The 25,842-nt window shown below is 40.8% G+C and overlaps 1 long non-coding RNA gene across 1 annotated transcript; it reads right to left on the bottom strand.

The window, feature by feature from the left end:
• Window positions 1-10,455: 10,455 nt before the first annotated feature.
• LOC124105455 (uncharacterized) lies at window positions 10,456-25,707 on the bottom strand. The gene is made up of 2 exons (XR_009228506.1): window positions 25,567-25,707; window positions 10,456-11,882 (listed from the first exon to the last, which is right to left on the bottom strand). It is a non-coding gene; the product is annotated as an uncharacterized LOC124105455 (long non-coding RNA).
• Between the last annotated feature and the right edge of the window lie 135 nt (window positions 25,708-25,842).

The following is a 25,842-nucleotide window of genomic DNA, read 5'->3' as shown; positions in this document are numbered from 1 at the left end:
TCCTGAAAGTGCTCCTATTATTACCATTGGCTATGATGTAACACCACTGAAAGGACTCTCACCAGAACTGAATGCAGTTTCTATGCCCTTGACCCTCCAAAAGTGTGAGCTAAATGAACTTTTCTTTATAAGGTTGGCTGCCTTAAGTATTTTGTTATGGCAACCAATAGTTGACTAATACATATCTCTGACACTTTGATGCCACCCCCAGACTCTAGGTTGCACCTACACACTCTTTGCATCTTTTCCCAGTTTCATCTGTCATCAAAGTGTTCATTTCTACATTCCACTTGTTCTCCACCGAATGTAGGTAACACCAAGAAGCAACCCGATAAACAAATCCTCATAAAAGTGGCCATTTAATAGCACTTAAAAATACTTTGCAGAATATATTATTTCAAATCCATACAATATTTCCAATAGTAGCTTTTTTCTTTATACCGCTATGCAGAAATAGAGAAATTTGAGGATCAAACAGGCAATTAATTTGTGGGTTGCATATTTAGTACAGAGTGAAACTAGAATCTAAACTCAGATTTATCTGCAAATACGTATATGTACTTGCATACATATTTGTGTGTGTATGTGTGCACATTTAGAACTATACATTGTCTAAAATCAAGGCTGCATGGGGAGGAGGAATACCCGAATGACAATTGGCACAATTACTAAAGGAAACGGGAAACTGATATTGGAGAGGCAAACCTCAAGGTCACTGTGTACTCTATAACTGACCTTTACTTCTTGTGTCCTGCAGAACCATTATATCCCTTCTGAGTAAATTTCCCCCCACTCCATGCTGAAGCCAAACGGTGATTAGTTCTCTATCTAAAAGAGGTGAACATGGTGGTAACCAGATGGGGGTGATCCTGGGGGCAATAACAGGGATAGAATCTGTTCCAGAAAAGATGTTGGTGATATGGGAAAGAGGTGAGACACTTGGTCCTCAAGAGCATGGCAGAGCAGAGAGTAAGACATATGATAGTGAGGATGGTGCCCAGAGGTCTCTTGGGCAATGTGTGCTCCATCCCAGGGACCTACTCAGTCTGGTTTCCAGCAGCATTTGGGACTGGTGGAAGGAGCTCCTGTTACTGGTGCACATACCATTTGATTTACACTTCCAAATGAGAGATGCCTGGAGAGTCTGGGGTATAGTATGATGTAGATTGATAGCCAAGAGGGTGCATGCTTGGGTCAGATCTTGAATCTGCTACTTGTGAGGAATATGAGTTTGAGTAAGTTGTTAAATTCTCTGTCAAATGTGAATAATTTCTTCATCTGTCAAATTTAAATAATAAATTGTCCCCTACAAATTGGGGTATGTGAGGAATAAATGGGTTAATGTATGAAAGCACTTAATGTAGACCTTACCCATAATAGATACCCAATAAGCACAAGCTTTTTGTATAATTTTGGTTTCTTTATATAGAACAGTGGTTTTTAACTGAGGGTGGGTGTATCTGGCATCCTGTGGATAGAGGCCAGGGATGCTGCTAAACCTGCTCCACTCACCCCATAGAAGATTTATCTGGTTTGTGCTGAGATTCATAAACCAAACTATGTGGATCTTCCACTGTTTACCAAGAAGTTGGTGAGCTATTTGGTCCAAAGTGAGAGTGGGGAGAGATTCAAGAGCTTAACAAACCAGCTCTCTGGAATAGGTAAGTGGCTGTACCCCACAGATTTTGACCCAAATTTCACTTTGGGTTTCCTAGATTGGTTGGTCTGTTCTAGGTGTTATAAACAAGGTGACAACTTTGACTGATGTGATTTTTTTTCTTTCTTTGCAGAGAAGATCATCAGCATTCTGAAAAATGAGTACAAACAAGGAAATGAAATAGGCCATGGTAGTGCCTGAGGTTTGGCAGAACTCCTTGCTTTGGTAGATGTCTTCATCACTAATGGTTTGACTCATTATACTTAACAGAAGACTTTATAAAATCTTATTTGCATGACTTTGTTAGAGATGCCCCCAACTATTTGGAATTCTTCTCTGTTCCTCTACTACTACTACCACTACCACCCTTTTCATTCACCCCGAACTCCAGAGTATTAAAATTAGGAATTTTACTCATCTTTCAATGTCTGCTTCACACTTTACTTCCTGCAACTTCGTTGCTGCAGTTGGAAATTGTCTCTCCTTCTTCTGAACTCTATACCCTAAATTAAAGTTATTCAGGAATATATCTCCCCCCCACCACCTGCTTGAGAGCTTTTCAGGACAAAGGCCTTCTGTTTTTCTTCCTTAAATCTCCCAGAGCTACCAACACTGAGGACCAGTAAGTGCTTGAATAAATGAATGAATGAATAGATAGCCCTATGGAGGTCCCATAGAAACATTCCTCCATTGCAAACGAGGGAATCAAGTACAAGTCAGAGCGACCTGTGCCCAGACCCAGACCTCTCTCAGGCATTTCCATGGTACCACATTTCTCTAACGAAGCCATTTTTTCCCCCAGATTCTTTGGGAAAACATCCCAGGCATGTATGATAAAGGTCACTACATTGAGCAGAGGAGTGTCCAGCTGAATTTATGTTTTTACCCTCAAGCACCATGAAGCCAGAGTGCAAATAGGGTGGGGCCCTGAAAGAAGAGGAGATTGTGATGTGAATGCCAGCAATGCACAGCATCGGGCCCCCTGCCCTTGATGAGCCAAAGGGCACTGCCCACTCTCTATAGGACTGTTGTTAAGGGCCAGAGGGTGTCATGTGAGTGTCAAAGGAAAGTTCACATTTCCATGGAAGGCTCAGGGCCAAGAGAAAGGTCAGGCGTGTCTGTGGGGTTTTTGTCTAACAGCTCTTTGTTAAAACGCACATGTGGCCATATTTTGGTCTAATAGATATCTGCATATGTTTCTGGGTGGATGAGAATGCTGCACAGCTGGACCCTGAGTCATGATTCCGGCCTTCCACGAGCTCCACAGAGGAGCTGCCTTAGACAGGGTTACATTCTGCTCTCACTTTCCAATTTGGCAAAGAAAACTGCATATTCATCTCATCAAGTCAGGGGAGAGTTAAGGGTGTTGCCACCAAATTCTTCTCCCTTCCCACATGTTTAAGTCATGAAGGAAAAGTTCTGACTATGTTTCTCTGAGATGCCAATTTATGACTTAGGTCAATGCCCGCTTACATAGTAGGTGCTATTTTAAAACTTTTTAGTATGGAAAACTTCAAGAATATACAAAGGAGAGATAGAATACACAAGTTTTGAAGCATCAAAAAAGGTAGCTCAGCTTCAATAGTGGCCAATGTTGTTTTATGTATGCCTCCACTCGCTTCCTCCTCCCATCTGCAAAATCTTAAAGCAAATTCCAGGCGTTGTATAATCTCCTCTGTAAACAGTTCTGTATGAATCTCTAGAGAACTCCTTTTTAAAACATATACACAATATTATTACCACATCTAAAAAAACCCCAATAAATCCTTAATATCATAAAATATTTAGCCAGTGTTGAAATTTTAAAAAACTTCATAAATGGCAATTTAAAAAGTTTTCTTATTTGATTCAAGATCCAAAATAGGCCCATATGTACTGATTGCTCTATCTCCTTACATTTCATTTGATCTCTAGATCTCTCTTTGCTTGAAGAAATGGCGTTGTTAGCCATGTGGACTTGCTCAGTCTGGAGTTGTCTTACTGATCCCTCCAGTGGCATTTTTATATGTTCCTTTTCCCTCTGTTTTGGGGGTTTTCTTTTTCCCACTCCTCTGAATTGGTAGTTGTATCTTAAGCTCAACAAACTTCAGGTTTGATTTTTTTTATTTTTCAGAAAGATTGCTTCCAATCTTCTGTATTCTTCTGTCAGCAAGTATGTAACCTTTGGCTTTTCTCTCTTTGCAATAATCACAACTTGGATGATCAATTTCTAAATTGAATTAACACATTAGAAATTGCAAAATGGTGATGATAATATTCTAACTCCACTTTTACCTCTTCATTTTTAGCTGTAATCCTATGAAGAGAAGAGAAAATCCCCCTTACTTGGTTATCCAGTGCAACCATTTATACAGGAAAGGAAGGAAAATGCTTAATTTTAAAATTTTTATTCTTATTTCCAAGTAACAAAAAATAAATAAAAAGACTCACAGCCTCCTTCAAGAGTGACTAATGATTATATTTTTAGAATTATTGTGAACTCATGATTCAAACATATTTTAATGTATCGCAGTTATTGTCATTATTGATGCTCAAATCAACTCGAATCTTCTAAAAGTTGACTCTTCAGTATTCCAGTGCAATCCTTATAGTTTGATAACTTTCTTATTATTAAGAAGACAAAATGTTCCAGGGACATTTTGTGCATTTCCTGCTCTAATTGTGGAAATGACCATCTCTCCCACGAGCCCTTCCTTGTTCCATTAGTGAGAAATGGTATATCTGGAACTCACTCTGGGCACTGCGGGGCACTATGCTAACTGGGTTGATGGTTATTTCTAGGCCTTTATTGTAGATTGAAGCAGGAAATACATTTATTTCTTAAGATAAAATATATCATGAATTCATATTTATACTTCCAATTCAAGTTCAGGACTTCAGGAATTTTTGTTTTAATACCTTCAATCCTACATCTCCTTTCTCTCATAGTTAAGAATTCAGGTTTTCAAAGACACTAGTAATGATTATCATGTAATTATGCATTTGTTCTATCATGAAACATGTAACACACACATGTAAAACCTTTCAGAAAAACTACCAACATTCCCACCAACAACGTTATTCCTAAAAAGAATTTAAGTGTTTTTTGTTTTTGTAGTTCTTATTGTTCTTCACAAGATGTAGTCAAGTTGAAGTTTAAGTCTCATGGAATAGTGTGGTTATGAAAACTGTATTCATATTTAGGATCATTTGTTTCATTTTATTTTCCAGGATTATTTTTTTTTAATTTTGGTTTTTATATGAAATATTTATGTTTCCAAAGTCAAATCTACCAACTAAGTATAAAGTAGTCTACCTTGTATCCTATAACTTCTATTTCTTCCTAGCTCTTACAGGTAATTGTTTTTTAATTTTATGATTTTTTTATTGCTTGTTTTAAAAAAGCTACACACACACACAATTTCCTTTCCTTTTGTGTATGTGTATACATATAGACCCATACAATTTTCTCTGCTTTTTTGTTTGTTTGTTTATTATAATCTGGAGATCACACCATTGTGGTATATAGAAATATTTCTTATTCCTTTTTAAAGTGTATATATGTACAATAGTTCATTCAGTCCCTTAAGATAAGGTATTTGAGTTATCTTTGTTGGCAAAAATAATAACAACTTTGAATTTTTTTTCTCAGCAATATGTGTTTTGATTACATTCCTAAAAATTTTTGGATATATAGTAGTTTGAGAGCTTTTCCTTAATCTCAAACTTAAACTTGCCATTTTTTTCCTGTACATATTTTAGGTAGGATGTCAACATGATGTGCCATCACCATTGGATACATTACTATGTGTTTCCTATAAACAATAACATTTGCTCACATAACCACACAAGAGCTATCAAACTCAGGAAATTAACAATGGTATTACACTCCCTTCTAATCCTGGACACCCACTTGACCTTTACCAATAATGTCCTTGAAGGCAGAAGAACCCCGTTTAGAATCACGTGTTGCATGTTGGTGTCATACCCCTTTAGCAACTGTCATTTTAAAACAGTTCTCTCTTTCCTTGATTTTCATGACTTGGATATGTTTGATGATTACAAGTCAGTTATTTTGAGGAAATTTGAGTTCATAGGTTTTAACAAAAAGATGTAGAGGATTAAGGTTGATCATATTTCCCTTAAATTAGTCTCAAGATCTTGGCTGGGAGGGTGGAGCAGGATGAAGGGAAAGAAATAGCTCTAGAAGAGAGGGGCCCCTTTGGAAATGTGCTTATCTCACTGTACACAAAGGATGAGGGCTTTTGGCCTTTCCCATGGAGGGTGCGGGTGGGGGAAAGGAAGCTGATTCCCCAGGAAGCGTGATCAGATAAGAAATCTGTGCCTCTGTAAACTCATCTGCTTCTGTTTTAGTACTGTCCTTCCTTAACTTCCTCCTAAGTTTCAGTAAAACTACTGGGGAGAGGGGGTTTCTATCTTTTTTTCAGCTGAGCTAAGGGGAGGAGGATTGTCCAAGAAGCTGCTCTTGAGAGGGCTGCCTGGGGCCAGGTGTGGTGAGTCTATAGCAGACAGTTAAGAGCTCCTTTTTCTGCTGCCACAGGCATCTGTTCCTACCCCCTTGAAACTGTTGAGTCTCTCTTCTCTATGGCGCTGTGGCTGCCTCCTGAATGGGGGCTGTGAGCTATGATCAGTCAGGCAAAAGGACTGATGTGTGAGGAACAGCCTCACATTCATATGGCTCTTATCTGCCTACCTCATCAGTAGCTTTGCAGGTAGCAGGCACCTCCTCCAGAAAGAAGCTGGGTAAGGGCAGTGTTGAAATAGGAGGACACAGGAGGACAGTGGAGTGTTCTGGAAGGAGGACCTGGTGAAAGCACTTTACTTGATGCTTTTGGATACATTAGTCAGAGTAATTTCATTTCAACTGATTTTGAAGAGAGAGGAAGAGAAGGAAAAAAAATAAAAGGAAGTTAAAAGAATTTGTGATTGATTTCCCTTTTAAATCCAGGATGTCGGAGACTTCAGAGGTTGCCTAGTTTAGCCAGTGCTCCCAGGAGCCCCTGCGTCCCCAGCCAAGCCCAGCTCTGGAACTCCACACCCTGAGCCTACCTGACAGGTTGAGAGTTTGGTAAGGCAGGGAGCAATTTACTTTAACTGCATCGCTAAAGCAATGTTTTCTTTTCAGAGCTGGGGGGTGGAGGGTGGATAAAACTACACACTCTTAGCTCAATCCAGGTGTTTATACTGTTTGCTGAAGTTAGAACAGGCATGATTTCCCTTAAGGAGAGATGGTGGCATTTTGAGGGATGGTCTGTGTGTGTGTGTTTAATTGGGTAGAAGCCCCAAAGAGCGTGAGTCCTTTTTACTTGGCAGGAACTCCAATCCATTCATCAAGGGAAAACAAAAGTGTACCTTCAAACACCAGCTTTGTGATAACCTCAAACACTTAAAAGTCAATATTTGCTCACAGGAACTTTATGTATGTACATTTCAGACACTTCCTACGTGGGTCAATTTTGATTTCCTTCTTTCTGATAGAGCCTAGCTTGGGGAACAACACTAATCAAAAGGTCCCTATCAGTCCATCTCCCCTCCCATCTTTTGGACTGATCATTATTTTTTAACTCTCTAATATAGGTATCAGACTTTGGTTGGAACTCCCTTAATAAGAGAGTTTTTTTGGCATGTTTTTGTTTATCATTTTATAAATATGAGAGAGACACAATTTGACAATAGAGCTTCTAGATAAAAAACTGGTTTTGTTAAAGTACTTGAAATTTAAAAGCCCTTCTTGCCTTGTAAGGAGCCCTTTGAAAGAAGATCTGTTTGGGACCCTCTGGGATTTCTGAGGAAGCACACAGCTTTGGGGGAAATGCTTTCTCCCTCCCCTGATCCCACAAGTACACATTTCTCAACCCTACACTCTAGCTAGACCACTCTGCTTCCTGATGCAGTAATCAGATATTTTGATGAAGAAAATTTTAAAGCATAATCATGCTGTAGTAAGGAAAGTGGGATTTCTTTCCTTGTTGCAACTCAAGGTCACATGTTCTTTAAAATTTTGGTCTCTCACAAGATGCCCATCCCATAACTATGAAAAAGTCAGTCTCCAACATTAGACAGGTTACCAACCAGAATGGAAGAGAGACAGCCAGCCAAATAATTTACGCATGCAGTAATTGCAGTAAATTTTTACTCATGTTATTAGTATATTTGACACATGCATTACATTTACTGAGTCCAGTGCCTAAGAACACAAAGGCAAATATTAAAATTTATCAAATCTATGGCATATATTGCAATCACACCTACTTAAAAAAACTCACCAAGAAAAAAATACACTGACAATTGTATGTAAGTAAACCTCTCATTTCAGAAATGCTAGAAAATGGAAAATCTAGAAATGCTAGATAATAGAAAATGGAAAATGAATGAATCCTTCAAGATTCACAAGGGAACCAGGTAGGGAACCAATTACAAAACAAGGTAATAAGCACCATTACAGTGGTAAACAAAGCGGAGGTTGGTCCAGAGCCAGAGATAGGCACTTTAGATAAGCTTCATAGAGGAGGTGACATTTTTCAAAAAATGAACATGACTTGCAGGTGAAGAAGACTTGGCATTGCAGGCTGAGGAAACTATCTGCAAAGGCAAAGTGGACTAATGATCTTATGTGGGGCTTTGGCTACCTCTCTCGATTTAATGCTTACAACATGATCAGACTTTACCATTACTTCTCTTTTACAAAGGAGGAAACAAGCACAGGTTTAGTAACTTGCTCAAGATCTTTCAGCTGGCAATCAAGAAATACTAGCTATTGCTATTATTTCTGTCCAGTCATGTGGGCCATTGATCCAGAGCTGTTATCAAATATGGTAGAGACTAACTACAGGTGCCTATGGGAAATGTGGATTGTACAAGTTGAGATGTGCTATAAAATATACCTGATTTTAAAACCTTAGTGCCGGGGCTGGGGATGTGGCTCAAGCGGTAGTGTGCTCGCCTGGCATGTGTGCGGCCTGGTGTTCGATCCTCAGCACCACATACAAAACAAAGATGTTGTGACTGCCGAAAACTAAAAAAAATAAATAAATATTAAAATTCTCTCTCTCTCTTTAAAACAAAAAAACAAAAACAAAACAAAAAAACCTTAGTGCCCCCAAAAGGATGTAAAATATCTCATTAATAATTTTTATATTAATTACATGTTAAATGATGTTTCTGATACATCTGGTTGAGAATATATGGTTAAAATTAATTGTTCTTTTTTACTTTTGGTAATTGAATTACTAGAAAAAAATTTAATTAAGTATATGAATCACATTAAATTTCTGTTGGTCAGCATTGTTCTAGAGCAGTCTACTATGAAGTGGCATTGTGAGAGCAAATGATCCTGAGGGCAAAGGAATGTATTTGTGCCCATATTCTTTACATTCTGCCAGCAGAGTCCACTTGTGGTTCCTCCCACAGGGTGACTGGTTGTCACTCTGCCTCTGGGGCTAGGTGAAATATAGAAGCTAGTAATCAAGAAATACTAGCTATTGCTATTATTTCTAAACTTTGAACACAGACAGCCTTACACCAGAGTCTGCCTTTGAGTTCCAGAAATGTGACTACCTGTGGGTGTGACATTGAGCACAAAGGGCTGTGGTCAGATTGTTAATGTGCTACTTCTTTCAGGGAACCTCTTTGTACACATTTCCAAAAGACCTCTAAGGAGTGAGTAGAATGCTGGGGATTTCTGGCACCAGTTGAGTGATAAGGCCTCAAGGAAATAACTTCCATCCTAAATCAGGCTCCTGTGAGATCCGGGCTCCTTCCTCATTACATTCCAAGGCCAGGTATTGGCCTATGCTAGTGAGATTCTGCCCAAGTCCTGAGCAGGGAAAATACCCCTCCATACCCAGGACCCGTCTGCTTCTTCTACCCTGCTCCATCTTCTACCCAGTCACACACCTACCCGGTAAACTTCTATGCATCTGTGGCTTTGTTTGTGCTTCCCCTCACTAACCCTTTCTTGTCTTACTTTCAAGGCCAATTCACCCTTGAAGACTCCGCTCAAACCTCACCTACTCTACAGCCTTCCCTCACTTCCCCAGGGCATAAGTTATCCTCCCTCTGTTCCACACTGTAGTTATTTGTCTACACATCTATGGCCCCTGCTTGATGATGGGTTCCCTCTAGTCAGGAAAATGTCCCACTTGTTCTCCTCCACCCAGCAGTGCCTCATCAGTATCCACACACATCACACAGATGCTCAATCCCTGCTCTGGAATTGAGTTGAATCAAATCACATTTAACCAGCTAAAGGAGAATGGGGACAGCTCCTTCACAATAGAATTCTCCTTTATAAATCCTGAAAGGCTGATTGTTCCTACTATTTGCCTATCTATTAAAATGAAGAATTGATAGAGGTAACAGCAGTTTTTTGTTTTGTTTTGGTCTTTTTATTTATTTATTTTATTGGTGCATTATAATTATACATAATAGTGGAATTCATTATGCCATATTTGTACATGCGCATAATTTGATCAATCTTATTCCACAGTATCTTCCTTTTCCCTCCCCCCTCCTCTTTCCCCAGATTTGCTTGTGCTACTAAAGTAATCTCCCTTGTATTATTAATTAATGCATTAAAATTATATATATATATATATATATATATATATGCAGGATTCATTATGATATATTCATACATGTACAGCACATAATTGGGTAGATTTCATCAACTTCTGAAATGACTTTTACAGAAGAAAACCCTGCAAGAAAAAAAATCATGATACCTTACCAGCATGACTCAGCAGCAAGGCACATCTCAGGGGAAAGGAAGATTTGGTTTTTGGTTTTGCTCATATAAGTTGTTTTTTTTTTTTTTTTGGTACTGGGGATTGAACCCAGGGGGCACTTAGCTACTGGGTTACATCCACAGCCCTTTTTATTTTTTGAGACTAAATTGCTTCAGGCCTTGCTAAATTGCTGAGGCTGGCCTTCAACTTGTGATCCACCCTGCTTCCAGAGTTGCTGATTTTACAAGCATGCATCATCATGCCTGGCTTCTCATCATAGGCTCTTAATCTGTGAAATTCAATCACTCTCCCACCCTAGTGTCTCATGCTCTGATTTTGATACAGGGGTTGATGCATGATCTGGGGCCTGTTTCTGTGGCATTCAAAGGGTCTGCATTTGGTTTCCTTCCTAGTTTGCTTCTCACAACAGCCTCATAGAATGCAGTGGGTTTGTTTTTTAATTTTTTTTTTTTTTTGGTCCTCATGCATGCTAGGCAACTACTCTGCCACTGAGCTGTAACCCCAGCCTGCGTTTTTGTTTTGTTTTTAATATTGCCATTATTCTTAAGAGTGTCATGAATTAACAATTTGTGATAACTTCTCCCACCTTCACACAATTTGATGTTTTCCTTCCAAACCTACTATTGATGATAGTGATGATCTGGATCACACCTTGTGAGTCAGGACCTGTCCTTCCTTACTAGAGACTGATGCAGACAGCAATGACTAGGTGCTTTGAAATACTAGGCAGTAGGGCCTGGAAAACATGTCACAGGCCCTGAAAAGGTGTGCCAAGTCAGAGCCAAGAGCTAGTCCTCCTTTGCCTCACAATTCTGCTCCAACCCCCAATCCTTTCCCAAGGTGACATGCACCAAGGGGCCCATGCACAAATTGTTTTCCTACCACTGATCCTAATCCTCCAAAATAAAACTGATGCTTATTCTACAAAATAATAATAATTTAACTTCAGGCACCCTGTTATTTCATCCTAGGAGCCTGCCCCATCACCTATAATACTATTTTACATAAGTTTTTCAATTATTTTACTGAAATGTCCAGCAAAGACTCAGCACCTTGAAGCCAGACAGCTTAACAGAATGATCTCTCAATTTTCTTCCTGATTGTATGTTTTTTGTTAAATTTTTGAGTAAGTACAATTTAGAGAAGGAAGTCTGATTTCTACTCAAGAAAAACAGGGAATCTGTCTTGGCAGTTAATGTGTGAAGTGCAATGTGTAGTAGGATGATCTATTCACATTTAGCTTTTATTTTATTTTTTCCCTCATTCCTCTCCAGTTCCCCTTCTTGCTTCTCTTCTTTTTTAAGAAATGCATCAAAAAGTCTGGGAGAGTGAACTATCCTGAGACTCTACAGGTAGCTCCCTCCTCCAAAGGCAACAGGGCTCCATAGAAACCATCGAAGTGATGAATCTGAAGAAGTAGATGTGATATCAGTGAAGAGTCCAGTTGGGGTCCAGGTTCTTGGCTTCCAAACAAAGAACTGAGCAAGACATGCAGAAATAAAAGGCAGAGTATAGATTTATTGAAAGTAAAAGTGAGCTCAGCATGGTGATCCAGCCATAATCCCAGCCACTCAGGAGATTGAAGCAGGAGAATTGCAAGTTCGAGGCCAGCCTCACCAACTTAGCAAGACCCTAAGCAACTTGGTGAGAACCAGTCTCAAAACAAAAAAAAATAAAAATAAAAAATAAAAAAGGGCTGAGGAAATGGGCACGGTGGTGCATGCTTGTAATCCCAGCAGCTCAGGAGGCTGAGACAGGAAGATCATGAGTTCAAAGCTAGCTTCGGCAACCAGTGGGGCGCTGAGCAACTCAGTGAGACCCTGTCTCTAAATAAAATACAAAATAGGGCTGGGGATGTGGCTCAGTGGATGAGTGCTCTGAGTTCAATCCCTGATCCCCCAACCTCCTCCAAAAAAGGGCTGGGGATGTGTCTCAGTGGTTAAGCACTTCTGGATTCAATCCCTAGTACAAAAACAAAACAAAACAACATCAACAACAAAAACAACAACAAAAACACTCCATAAAGTAGAGTGGAGCAACCTCTGTGAGAGGTCAAGGCCCCAAGGTCTGGGCAATTTGATTTTTTATGTGTCAAACTGTTCTGCATTCTTCTCTTTATGGACCTAATTGAAGACCCTGCCCTATTTGTTCCCATTGGTTACTTTATTTTCGCCTAATTAGAATATGGGACTTCTGGCAGAGTTGCTATGTTGATAAGCACTCAGTGGCGGAGTTGCCATGGTAATAGGACTTACCATAAACAGAGACAAGATGATTCATTGCCCCATCTTATATTCTAGCCAACATTTTTCTTGTACCCTGCCTCTGCCATCTTGATATCCCTAAACTCCTACCTCAGATGCCATGGCCTTATTTGCTGGAAAATATTAAATAATGAGGACCTTTTACATTTTCAGGAATTGCCAGACTTACAGTACAATGTTCCCAAGGAAAGGAAAATATCCAGACTTTTGGGGTCAGAGGGCTGGCTACCCTGATAAAAGCTGTTGCAGCCCATTTAGGTGACTAGATTTTGGGGGACAGACCACAGAAGGACTCAAAATTAGCACCAAGAGTTGCAATTCTGGGAATCTAAGCAAGGGACCTTCTTGGCCAAGTGGAACAAGAGGCTGAGAATCATTTTCCCAAAGACCTTGGCAAAATTTGTATGTTAAAGCTTAATCCCCATTTGGGCAGTGAGAAGTGATTTGATCAAGAAGGCTCCGCCCTCACAAATGGACTTGTGCATTTTGAAAGTGCTGGAGAGAGGAGATCACACCCAGGATACACGTACGCAAGAGGTTTTACCACCAGCCCAAAGTTGAAAGTGAAAGGGATGACCACAAGTCTCTGTCCCTGATGATTCTGAGAGTCACCGAGTCAAGAACAAGCAGTAGAAGCCACACGAAACATATTTTATGTTAACAATGACAAGAGAAAATGTTCACTTGTGGAGAGGATGGTGGTAAAGCAAGGCAAAATGAGAGCCTAAGCTTTGAGAGAAGGCTATCCATAGTCATTCTCCATTTAATAAAATTTCCCTAGTACATATTCTTTGCCATGCACTATGCTAGTATGTACTATTTATTTATCAAACAATAAATAAAACTCACATGATCCTTACCCTCTGGTACAGAGGTAAAGGTTATTTCAAGTCCTCAAATAACTTTAAACTATAGTTAGCACTGAGGACTAATTATTATCTGTTTTCAACCCAATCAGTTTTTAACTAAGAGATAAAACAGATGAGTCTCTGTGCACAAATTTCAAGAAAACAAAGAGTTAAGTCCTGTACAGGGCCCTGCTGAAGCTGTCCCAGGAAAAAGAGGGGCCTATTTATTAGTCCTTGGGCAATGGGTTGGTTCTTCCTCTACTGTCATTTCAGAGAATAAGTGCTCCCTCTGGCATCATGGCTGGCCCGGAAGGTCACTGCAAGCTCAGGGTACCACAAATGCAGGATTGTTCACTCTCTTTGGCAGAGGAACTGGGCTTGGGACCAAGCTATCCCACAAACTCAGGTTTTTCCCATTTTATTTCAAGGGCAGCCAACTTTAGGACCTTACAAACAGGCTTATGGCAACACTGACAGTGGTGATGAGGGGAGCCAAAGTCAATGCCATCAACAGGCCACATTGCTTTCAGAATAATTTCCCAATCTTTGAAACAACTACAGAGTGATTGCCAGAGTGCCTTAGAGGGGAGGAGGAGAGCTGGAGTGCCTCTGGTGAGTAAGGTTGTGTGTTCAAATGATAAAAGGAATTTTCTGGGGATCCCCAATCTAGTAGCCAGCCTTCCTTCCTTCCTTCTTTTCCTCCCTCCCTCCCTCCTTCCCTCCCTCCTTCCTTCCTTCCTTCCTTCCATCCATCCATCCATCCATCCATCCATCCATCCATACTGAGGATTGAACCCAGAGATGCTTTACCATTGAGCTACAATCCCAGGTCTTTTTTGTTTTTTTTTTTGAGGCAGGATCTTGCTAAATTGCTGAGGCCAACCTCAAACTTGTGATCCCCTTGACTCAGCCTCCCAAGTCTTTAAAATCAGAGGCATGTGCCATCACACTTGGCAGTCTTGTTACAACTTTCTATAGTGTGAAGAATTTTTCTGGAAAATTCTACAGTTTCTTCTGTGGTGATTGTACTATATCCAGTTGTTTAAGCAGAAACCTGGGGTTCATTCAAAACTTTGGTATTTGATCAATATATTCTGCATAGAAAATCTGGCTATTTTTTGATAGTTTTTTTTCTAGCTGGAATAAGATCATTAAAAGTGACTTGATGTAGCCTAGTTTCTTCTTTCCCTTCAGTATTAAACTAAGACACCCCCACCTTTAGAAAGCATGTAGTAGGGCAACCAAGGCTAGGTCAATAACAAGGAAGCCCCAGACCAGAGTCCTTCTGTGGCTCTTCTTACAGTGGTGACTCAGGGATCCACAATCCTATAATCTTATATTGCTGTTATTTAGATTCAGAGGTCATCACAGAAGGGAAAGTGAGAACATGGACAAAGGTGCAATGAATTTTATGGCCAGGGGCCTGAGAATAACATGTAATTTCTTCCCTGTGCTATTGGTTTTAATCCAGTCATGTGGCCCCAATCTGATAAGAACTCCCCAGGGTGTCAGAGAAATTAATATAGAATTGCTGAGGCTGGCCTTGAGCACATGATCCTCCTGCCTCAATCCTCCTTCAGAGATTAGAGGCATGCATCACCACACCTAGCTGTATCCTATTTTTTAATGATGTGGTTTTGATTTCTTCCTATAATTTGTGGGCATACTATAAATTAATACAGAATTTTCTATTAACCAGCTAACCAGTTCAATACAAGTCCATTCCAGTCCACTCTTTTATTCACTGTAAGATCTTAGGTTACAATTCGTTCATCGTTTCTTCCATCCAATTTACTGTGCTGACTGTACTTACGGTATCTACTGTAGGTCAGACTGCTACATTTGAAGAAGGAGGAGAGGAGAGTAAGAGGGGGCTTCCCTGTAAGCAGACACAATGCTTTGGGTTCACCAAATTTTGTCATTCATCTCTTTCCAGTACATGTGAAAACATTTCCAAGATTCTCTGGGAAGTTCTTATTAGGTTGGTGTCACATGACTAGGGGTACAACTAGTACTAGTGGTGAAGTGCCTCTGGATTCCATTGCCAGTTGAAAAAAATAAAAAAGAAATAAAGAAAGCTGTACCAAGACTGAAGGAGGTAATGAGTTAGTTAAAGGAGTCTCTTTCTTATCATAAAAATGGATTATCCAGTTCTTGATTCTCTGAAGAATTCTCTTAATTTAATGAGGTAAAAAAAGAGAGGAAAGTAGGGAGAGAATGTCAGTTTCCTTCAAGTCCTAGGGTATTGGGATCTCAAATGAGAACCATGAGGTGGCCATGTCTATCATTCTGCATCAGAGAAAAACCAATGTCAATCAGCATTAATATGTTGACTCTTGAAATTAAATTTTCTCAAGTGGTTACACAGAACCAAGTCTATTGGATCTAGTCTGGAGAATTCTTTCTTTAGACTTTACAAAATCCCAGGGTTGTAAATAGTTTTGATTTAATGGAATTTGTATTCTTAATTAAGCCCCTTTATTGTAATATGTCTCAGATCATTTGATACCCTAGATTCAATATTTGCTATAGAAACTAAAGGAAGCAAGTTCTCTCTTTCAAAATAGACATATCAGTTCTTGGGCTTGGATCTGCTCTACTTGAGCTAACATCTCTGGACCTTGAGACATTGGAATTTCAGACCTGAGTTATCAAGAAATAATAAGAACATGTAGGAGGTCTGTTCCATGAACTAATACTAATACTGTATTTAGATAAGTAACTAAAATCTCAGTTTGAACATGATGTCTGAAATGAGTGTAAAGACTAAGGGGATGTGGTTGCAATCCTGAAAGTCTGAGTTTTAACCAGAAAATAGGTCAAGAAAAAAACAGAGTTACAAAAACTACATGTACCTGGGCCCTACAAGGATAAGCCTGCTGGTCACATAACAAGGAGGACTTCTCAGGGAAACTGAAGGACTCACATAATCATAGTTTTAGTAAAAATCACAACTAACAATTATGAAGTGATAACTATGTGCCAAGCACTCTGTCAAGTGTTCTACATACATCATCCTGTTTAATTCCTCATTACAAGCCAGTGGGGTACATATTAGTAATTTCTTTCAGGAAACTGAGGTTAATAACTTACCCAAGTACCAAAGTTTTCCTGACTCTAAATTTCAAGTTTTTAACCACAACCCTGCCAAATTTAACATTCAAACTTCCCATTGTGAATTCAGTTTAGGAAATGATATATTGTGTGGTGGGAACAGTAAAGCATGTCAAAGTTCCTGTATCCTACCTTACCTTTGGTCTCAGTTTCCTGGCCTATAAAATGGGACTAATTCCTATCCTGTATTTAGCAGTCTTGAGAAAGCTTTCTCAAAGGCTTCCCAAGTGAAGGATTCTAATTTAGGTTGTCTAAACAGTTTACATACATTTCAGCCTTCAATAATTTTTCCTGTGCCCACTAGTTCACAAAAGAGAATGCTACAATATAATCACAATATAAATCAAAACTTATTAGCACAACAGAAATGTTAAATCATTCTCTGTGGCCTATGTTATGTTTTTCCCTTTAAAGGACAGAAAAGGGAAAGTCCTATAAGTGCCCTGAGGAGGTAGCACAAAGGAGCCTGGAAGAGGATATTCTCTCATAGCCATTGTGGGAGACAGCTGGCATAGTGGGCAGCCTCTAAAACATCAGGTGTTTTAGTCAGCCTTTTCTATGCTGTGACTAAAGGATCTGACCAGAATAACTATAGAGAAGGGGCTCACGGTTTCGGGGTCTTAGTCCATAGAAGGTCGGCTCCATTTCTCATGGCTGGAGGTAAGGCTGGACATCATGGTGGGAGAATGTGACAGAGGGAAGCAGCCTCACATCATGGTGATCAGGAAGCAGAGAGAGACTCCACTTTCCGGATACAAATATATACCCCAAAGCCATGCCCCAATTCTCACCTCCTCCAACCACACCCTACCACTTCAATTAATCTCATCAGGGATTAATTCACTGATTGGGTTAACCTGCCAATCATTTCTCCTCTGAACCTTCCTGCATTGTCTCACATGTGAGCTTTTGGAGGATAACTTATATCCTAATCATAGCACCAGGAAAGGTAGGGTTGTACCACATCCATCTACTGAAATTCCTTCAATTTTATTTATTTTTTGTTTGTTTGTTATTGGGGATTGAACCCAGGGGTGCTTAACCACTGAGCCACATCCCCAGCCCTATTTTGTATTTTATTTAGAGACAGGGTCTCACTGAGTTGCTTAGGCCCTTGCTTTTGCTGAGGCTGGCTTTGAACTCATGATCCTCCTACCTCAACTTCCTGAATTGCTGGGATTATAGGCCTGCACCACTGCACCCAGCTCCTTCAACATTTTTATTGTCGGTTGTGTAAATTATAAAGCTTCAGAATAATGTTTTTTGGAATTTTCTAGGCAGAAAGCTTGGATTAACTCCGTATATGTTATATTTAGACAAAGTGAAAAAGGGTCTCTTGGTCTGGCTGCCTGCCTCTGAAAGGCAGAGGTGAATTAGGGAGGACCCCAGGCCCCAAGGATGCTGAGAACCTCAGGCTTGAGGATGCTCTGTGGTAGAAGGGTAGAATCCAAGAGATGGTTCAAAACAGCCTTCTTCCTCCTGTTGATTGTGATATGTGAGGCACTGTCCTGGGCATTGGAAATGTGTCCTGGGCTCATCAATGAGGAAAATGTCTTTTCTAGAGTGCTTTAAGACACTCTCATAGCCATTGTGGGAGACAGAGGAAAAAGACTTTTATATACATAAAGTAATGACTATGCATTGTGAAACCATGCAATTCTGAGCTAGAAGTATGGATCTTCAGTAACGGACTTGAGATAATCATACTTAGGCCTAAATCCTACCTATGCTTCTAAATTAGATATGGCCCTAGGGAAATTATTTAAGGATTTGAGCCCAGCTTCTTGCACCTATAACGTGGGGACAACCTCACAGTTATATTGTTGAAAACTAAATAAGATTACCTAAATTAAGCATTTAGCACAGTGAGGGCTAAGTAATGAACACAATGGTGCAGACCCTTGGAGGCAGAAATTGCATCTTGCATTTACTTTGAATCCTCAGTGTTCACTGGTGTAACAGAAGGTGTTAAAATAATTATCTGTTGAAGATCAGAAAGTTAATGGAGGCTAGGAAGCAAGCTAAAAGTCTAGAACAGGATAAAAGACAAAATGTCAAGAACTAGAAAAGGCAGAAACAGGATGTAGGGATAGAACAGTCATAGCAACTAAGGTTACTCTAAGAGGAGGTGAGAGGAGGAGTAGCGGGTGTGTGGATCAGCATCGAATAAAGAAAGATACAGGGTTATGACAGTTCCAGAGATCTCTCCCCATAAGCTCATTAACACTCTTCTCTGCTGCCCCAACAACTTATGCTGTAATAATAGCAAACACAACTAACGAGGAGAACAAACAATTCAATTATTAGTTACCTACTGTGAAAAAAAAAGAGTCCAGAAAGATAGGCCCTGAGACTCTATCCCAGTTTCGGAGAAAGAGGATCCTAGAGTTGTGGCTGCCCAAATTTCTTCTCTGTCCTTTCTTTGGCTCCCACATACTATCTCCATGATAGGAAAAGTGACCATAATAAGTTGCCCTAGTTAAAGCTCATGCCCCAGTGCAATCACTAATAAATCAAGAGTTCTTATACTTCAGGGTATGAGCTAATCACCTGAGAATCTGGCTACAATATAGATTCTGATTCGGTAGTTTTAGGTGTAGCATGGGATTATGCATTTCTTGATTAGTTAAGGCTGAAGATGATGCTGTTTGCCCAGGGACTACACTGTCAGTGTCAAGCAGATCCCACTGATAATCAAAGGTATACATCAGCATCACCTGGGCTGGTGTGTGTGTGTGTGTGTGTGTGTGTGTGTGTGAGAGAGAGAGAGAGTGTGTGTGTGTGTGTGTGAGAGAGAGAGAGAGAGAGAGAGAGAGTGTGTGTGTGTGTGTGTGTGTTTGGTGGGGAGTACTGGAGTACTGGGGATTGGACCCAGGGCCTAAAGCACATGAAGCATATGTTCTACCACTAAGCTACGCCTACCTTCCCTTTTTTTAAAATTATAGACTCAAGGGCTCAGAAAGACATGATCTGAAATAGCATCCCTTCAGAAATTTCAACTTGCCTTTTCCACCAAACGTTTTCTTTGGGTTAAGGGGATGTAAACAGAAAAACAACCTGCTAACCTCAATAAACACACCTCTCAGTAAGTCTACATGCAGGAGGAAGCATCCATTAGGGCACCTGACAGTGTTTAGTTAGCAGGTACTGGAAGGGTAGCAGCTCTGTCTGATTCAAAGAGCCAGTAGAGCTTTAACTTCAGGCACCCTGGGGTTTAGCTGTAAGGCATGTGTGAGGCTTTGCGGAAGGTGGTCAGTGTCCTGTGGGCCAAGAATTGAACAAAGCACTGAGTGGGGAAAGATGCACTCTGGCTTTAGGGAGTCTGAAAGTAAGATACAAGATTTGGATTATTTCAAAGCCACTACTAAACACATGCAAAAGAAATCAAACAAAGCATCAAGGTGGTGAAAAAACTGGTGGAACTCAATTGGTTAGAAAGGAGAAGTCTCCGGGTAAAAATTAATCTCACACTGTAAACATTAATCTCACACTGCAGGAGCTAATCTAGGGGGATAAGTAGAAGTGGATGGAGGAGGTTGTACACTAAAAGGTGGAAGTACAAATAGACAGGTACAAGCTCTAAAATGGGCCTCCATGAAAAGACTTCTGGTTTTAAAAACAGGAAAGAAATACCTCTATTTGTCAAAGTCCCACAGGGGATCCTCCTCTAACAGCTTAGATGCTGAGCTGCTGGGGGCAGAGACCAAACCTCATCCTGCCCTCCTGCTGTAAGTCCTGCACCAGCTACAAGTCTTGCCCCTGGCTACAGAGGCCTCTCCATGGAGTGTTAGTTTAGTCATTCTTGCTCAGCATCAAAATAACACCCATCAATGAGCTGCCAGTTACAAACCCTATTCCTACTCTCATCCCTGGATGGTCCCACACAGACAGGAGGAAAAGGTGGAAGTGAGGAGAAACCAACTACTGGGGAACTGCACTGAAGCAGATTTTCCACACACTTCAGAGCAGGGTCAAGAAAAAGCCAGAATCAGGGCTTCTAAGGGAGAAAGGAAGGGCAGGGAAAGGGTTGCTTCATTGCAAGACACAAAGCTGGATGAACAACTGAGTCTTTGCCTCGTTGACAAAGGAGAATAAGGGACTCATGCCAGACTGGCTTAAATTGACTGGAGAAAAGCGACTTTTATAATTCACGATCCTTAGCATGTGATGGAAACCCTGGCAAAGTGGCCAAACAGGCACGCACTCTCCAGGCAGAAAGAACTTGAACCATGAGACAATGACAGGCTCCAGGGTCATGGGTAGGGTTGCCCGGGACCTCAGGGCCACCTCAGGAAGGGAGGAAGTGCCTAAATGGGGTCTGGCTGCCCCCCATGGCCTGGGGACCACATGTTCCAGCTGCACCCCCTTAGTCACTCACTTCACACCTGCTCTCTCCAGCTGTGATGGGTCCACCCATGTCTGTGACTGTGTGGGCAAGGCTAGTCCTCTTGTGTGGTCACCTTCAGGTTTTCTGTAGAGTGTCAAGGGGATCAGGGAGACTTCTCTGTGCCAGAGTCGGGTGGGGTGGGGTACACAAAAACAAGTTAGAGGTAGTAACTTGACAAGGATTTACTGAAAGGTTGCACTGTGCTCTCAAAACCTGCCTAAGAGGCTTGGGACATAGTGAATAGTTAACTTATCAGCGATAAAGGATACTGAAGACCTGCCCCCAGAGCCACTGCAAGAACCTCAGAAAGAAGGAGACATTCCTTTTAGTTGCTGATTCTAGATTTCTCATCAGTGTTGGTGGGTTGAGCTAGAGATCATGATTCAGACAAAAATAAATGTGAAATTTCCTATATCCAAGTGGTTAGGAAAAACTTTATGAGCTACACAGCACAAACCTGCTGTAATCATGTACTAAGTTGAGTGGCAGTCAGACTACAGATGTGGAGAGATGAAGAAATTTCTGGGGTCCAGATTGATCAGATTTTAGAAGAAGATTCAAGAAAGGGACAAGCAGAAGAAAGTGGGAAGGCATTCCAAGAGGGAAGGGATAGCATAACCAGAGACCCTAAGATGAGCATGGGGCTTAGGGGCTTTGGCGGGATCAGTCTGTTTGGAGTTAGTAGGTGCTCTGAAGAGCATGGGAGAGAAGAAAGCACAGGCAGCTGGAATATAGCAGGGAGCACATCAGAGCATCCCGCAGTGCCTAGGAGGCTCTCAGCTGTCAGGTTCTTGTGAGCATCATCCTAGTTCCTTCTGGAATTTAGCGAGATCTTGCATCAGAGTTCTAAGCACCATAATTTTCATTTTTCCTTCACTGTTACAGTTTGAATCTGGAATGTCCCCAAAGGCTCATATGTTGAAGGCTTGATACCCAGCTGGTGGCACTATTGGGAAGTAGTGGGAACTTCAGGAGTAGGGGCCTAGTTGGAAGAAGCAGGTCACTGGGGGGCCTACCCTTGAAGGCTACATCTTGTCCCTGGGTCCCTTTTCTTTTTGTTGTCTGGCCGCCATGAGATGACAGCTTTCCTTTACCAGGACCTTCCACCATCATGTTCTGCCTTACCAGAGACCCCAAAACAACACAGCCAAGTGACCTTGGACTGAAACTCCTGAAACCATGAGTCAAAAAAAAAAAAAAAAATCATTATCCTTTAAGTTGATTTTTCTCATGTATTTTGTCATAGTGATGGAAAGCTGACTAACATACTCACTGAATCCCTGGAGGGGGCCAAAAAAGAAAGGTGTTAAACTCCTTTCACATATTAAACCTCTGCTGCTGAAAGGATGAAGCTGTTCCAGAGGGACCTTTGAGAGAGAAATATGGATGTCATTTGTCCTTTATGAGAAATCCACATTTCATACATCTTCAAGGCAAGAAGGCAGGAGGAGATGATGAAGATACTCCTTAATTCAGCAGAAAGGCTTTACTACCTCCTTTCTGGAAGAGTCACCAAGATTCATTTTGAAAAGACAGCAACCAGGATCTGTCAAAAGGACAAGAATGTTCACTCTTACTGCTGCTATTCAGCTTTACATGCAAGATCCTAACCAGTACCACAGGGCAAGAAAAAGACATTGAAGACATGCACATTGGAGGGGAAGAAGTAATCCTTTTCCTTACTTTGCCGGCAACATGATCTTATATGTAGAAAAGCCTAAGGAATCTGAGAGAATATACTAGAAGTGATAAGTTTAGAAAAGTTTCAGAATACACTATTAAAAAACAATGGGAAGACTAAGCTATGAAAATATTTCCATGCATAATAACAAGAAAAATATGTGAATAATTTTAACAAAAGAAGTACAAGACCAACACATTGAAAGAGAATTGAAAGATCTTTTAAAAATGGAGTGTTATGCCAAGTTCATGGATTGGAAGATTCAATATTAAGATTTGAATTGCAATTGTTCATAAGTTGATCTATAGTTGCGTAATAAGGCTAATAGTAAACCCTAAAGTAGTAGGGAGCATTGAAGATCAGTAAATGCTTAGCCCAGAGCCCGACAACAGAGGAGGCTGCTAAGGGAAAATCCTGAATCAATTATTCCAACAGAAAATGCAGGGCCTCCTTGTAACTCTAGAATTGTAGACTCTTTGGCATACTGTAGCAGAATTGCAAGAACCTCACCTTCCTAATTTAGCAGCCTTTTTTCATGAAGAAGCCTGGGGTAGTGGACTTAAAGCCTTGGTTTCCAAGTCCTGGTTCTGTCACAATTGGAACATATAACTATAACAGAGTTCCTTACCCTCTCTGGGTTCCTCCAGTATGTCCCTCCTCCCAAGTGGGGTTGTTGGGCTATGTCTGAAGTCACTGCTCATTACCAATGTTAAAAGTGTCAGGCTGGGCTTGGTGGTGCGTGCCTGTAATCCCAGCGGCTCGGGAGGTTGAGGCAGGAGGATCGCAAGTTCAAAGCCAGCCTCAGCAAAAGTGAGGTGCTAAGCAACTCAGCAAGACCCCGTCTCTAAATAAAATAAAAAATAGGGCTGGAGATGTGACTCAGTGGTCCAGTGTCCCTGAGTTCAATCCCCAGTACCAAAAAAAAAAAAAAAACGTCCTCTGTGAAGTAATGATAGCACAGAGCACAGGATGGGGGCTGGGGCCCAGCCCAAGAGATCACTGTGCTATAAGCTGGAATATGTAGAGAGTAGCCTAGCAGGAGGCCATGGAAATTTTCACAAACCAAAATTGGCATTTGGAGTCAAACTGGAAAGTTGTGAACAGGATGCTGCTGAAAATGGTGCCAGGCAGGGCTGCTACCTGAAGTTTTCGCAGGCTGTACCCGCTGCCAGCTGATTACAGAAGGATGTTGTGTCATCAGGAAATAGGAATTTGAAATGACCCTACAGGAAAGTGTGAACAACAACAGAAGCAACAGAAAAAAATAAAAATAAAAACCAGACTGGTGGAGTGTGTGGGGTGGATTGGGAGACATGTGAGTTCTCACTTTCAACACTCAAGAAACTTCTAAAGAAAAGTCCATCTGGCATTCAAAGATGGCATTGTGATAGACTGCTTCATCTGCCCCTCTTCTCCTCCATTAAGACCTCCTGGGGGAGGAGAGGGGCATAGCCTCTTGAGGGGATGACTCATTTCTGGCTTAGGATGCCACAACTTGCAATGGACATTTGCTTTTCTTTTCCTTTTTGGATGCCCAGTATGGGCTTTGCTCAACTTTTACTTCTACTACTTGAACCCAAGCTCTTCTCCAGTTTCTTAGTTGTTCTTCCATTCTATGATTCCCTGATACTATTTCAAGTAGGGTGTGGTCCATTTCTGTTACAAAGACATAGAATGTGGTTGTGACACTTGCTTGGGGCAGTTTTCAGGAGGGACATGCTCAGGGAAATAGAAAGAGCCTAACTTCAGGCACCCACCCTCAATCTTCAGATTCCTCAACTTTTTAGCTATGTGATCAGAGGTGAGTCACTAAGTCCCTCTATGCCTCAACATCTGTAAAATGGAAATAGTATTACTTTTCATCACTATCAAGTTTAAATGTATTTATTCACTCATTCATGTAATATTTGCCCAGCAGCTACTATTTGCCTAGAACTCTGTGAGGAACCAGAATAGAAATATGAACAAGAAAGACATTGTATGGGCTGGGGATGTGGCTCAAGCGGTAGTGCACTCGCCTGGCATGCGTGCAGCCCGGGTTCGATCCTCAGCACCACATACAAAGAAAGATGTTGTGTCTGCCGAAAACTAAAAAATAAATATTAAAATTCTCTCTCTCTCTTTAAAAAAAAAAGACATTGTATAATCCCAGTCTTCATGGGGGCATACAATCTAATGGGAAGAGACATATTGTATATGTATTTACAAGTTCAAAAGGCACATACTCTAGTTTCTCTTCAGATAATATAAATCTTTTGCTTTTTGCAAGTTTAAAGCCCTGTGGGAGGACTGAAGGAATCCAGTAGAGAGCCATGTATGAAAGACCTTTAATAATTATGACTTCCTTTTCTCCTGGCTGTTTTCTTTTTCATCATGACCTTTTGCATTTTGCATGCATGTTTACTTTTTTTACCACTGATACCCCACTCATCCATGTTCTTGTAGTAGAATTAGAATACTCCAGAGAAATCCAGATTTGGTTCATTGGTCGATTGACATCCACATTATATTTAAAGCATGTATTAGAACACTTTCACCCCTACAGATGAACCAACTATGTGTGTGTGAGGAGTGTCCTTACCTTGGGCATAAAGAGAAGCCAAGAATAAGAGAACAGGGAAAGCAATAGGGAGGCTCTAACACCTTTAGAATTGACTGCTTCTCAGATTAACAAGGTCTAGTAGGAGTTATGACAAAGAGGCTGACCTAAAGTTGATTGACAAAACAAGGATAAACACTATCCCTGATCCACTAGGTAGCTTTTTAATATAAAAAAGTCTCAAAAATGATTCACAGAACTTAGCACCAGAAAATGTTCTTAGAGAACATTTAGAAAGGCCCTTTATTGCCAGATGTAGTGGTACATACCTGTAATTCCAGCAACTTCAGGAGGCTGAAGCAGGAGCATCACAATTTCAAAGCCAGTCTCAGCAACTTAGCAAGACCCTGTCTTAAAATTTAAAAAATTTTTAAAAAAAGGTTGGGGATATAGCTCAGTAATTAAGTGCCCCTGGGTTCTATTCCTGGTACAAAAATAATAAGAATAGGTCTGGAGATGTAGCTTAGTGGTAAAGTGCCCCTGGGGGGGGGAGGGAAGGAGGGAGGAGGGGGGGAGGGAGGGAGAGAAAGGAAGGAAGTCCAGCC

This window comes from Marmota monax, unplaced genomic scaffold (genome assembly GCF_021218885.2).
Source record: "Marmota monax isolate L192 unplaced genomic scaffold, Marmota_monax_Labrador192_F-V1.1 WCK01_AAM20220418_F8-fsc00070, whole genome shotgun sequence".
NCBI classification, from domain to species: Eukaryota; Metazoa; Chordata; class Mammalia; order Rodentia; family Sciuridae; genus Marmota; species Marmota monax.
Note: the sequence above shows the minus strand (reverse complement) of the source record. Positions and strands in the feature narration are given on the sequence as shown.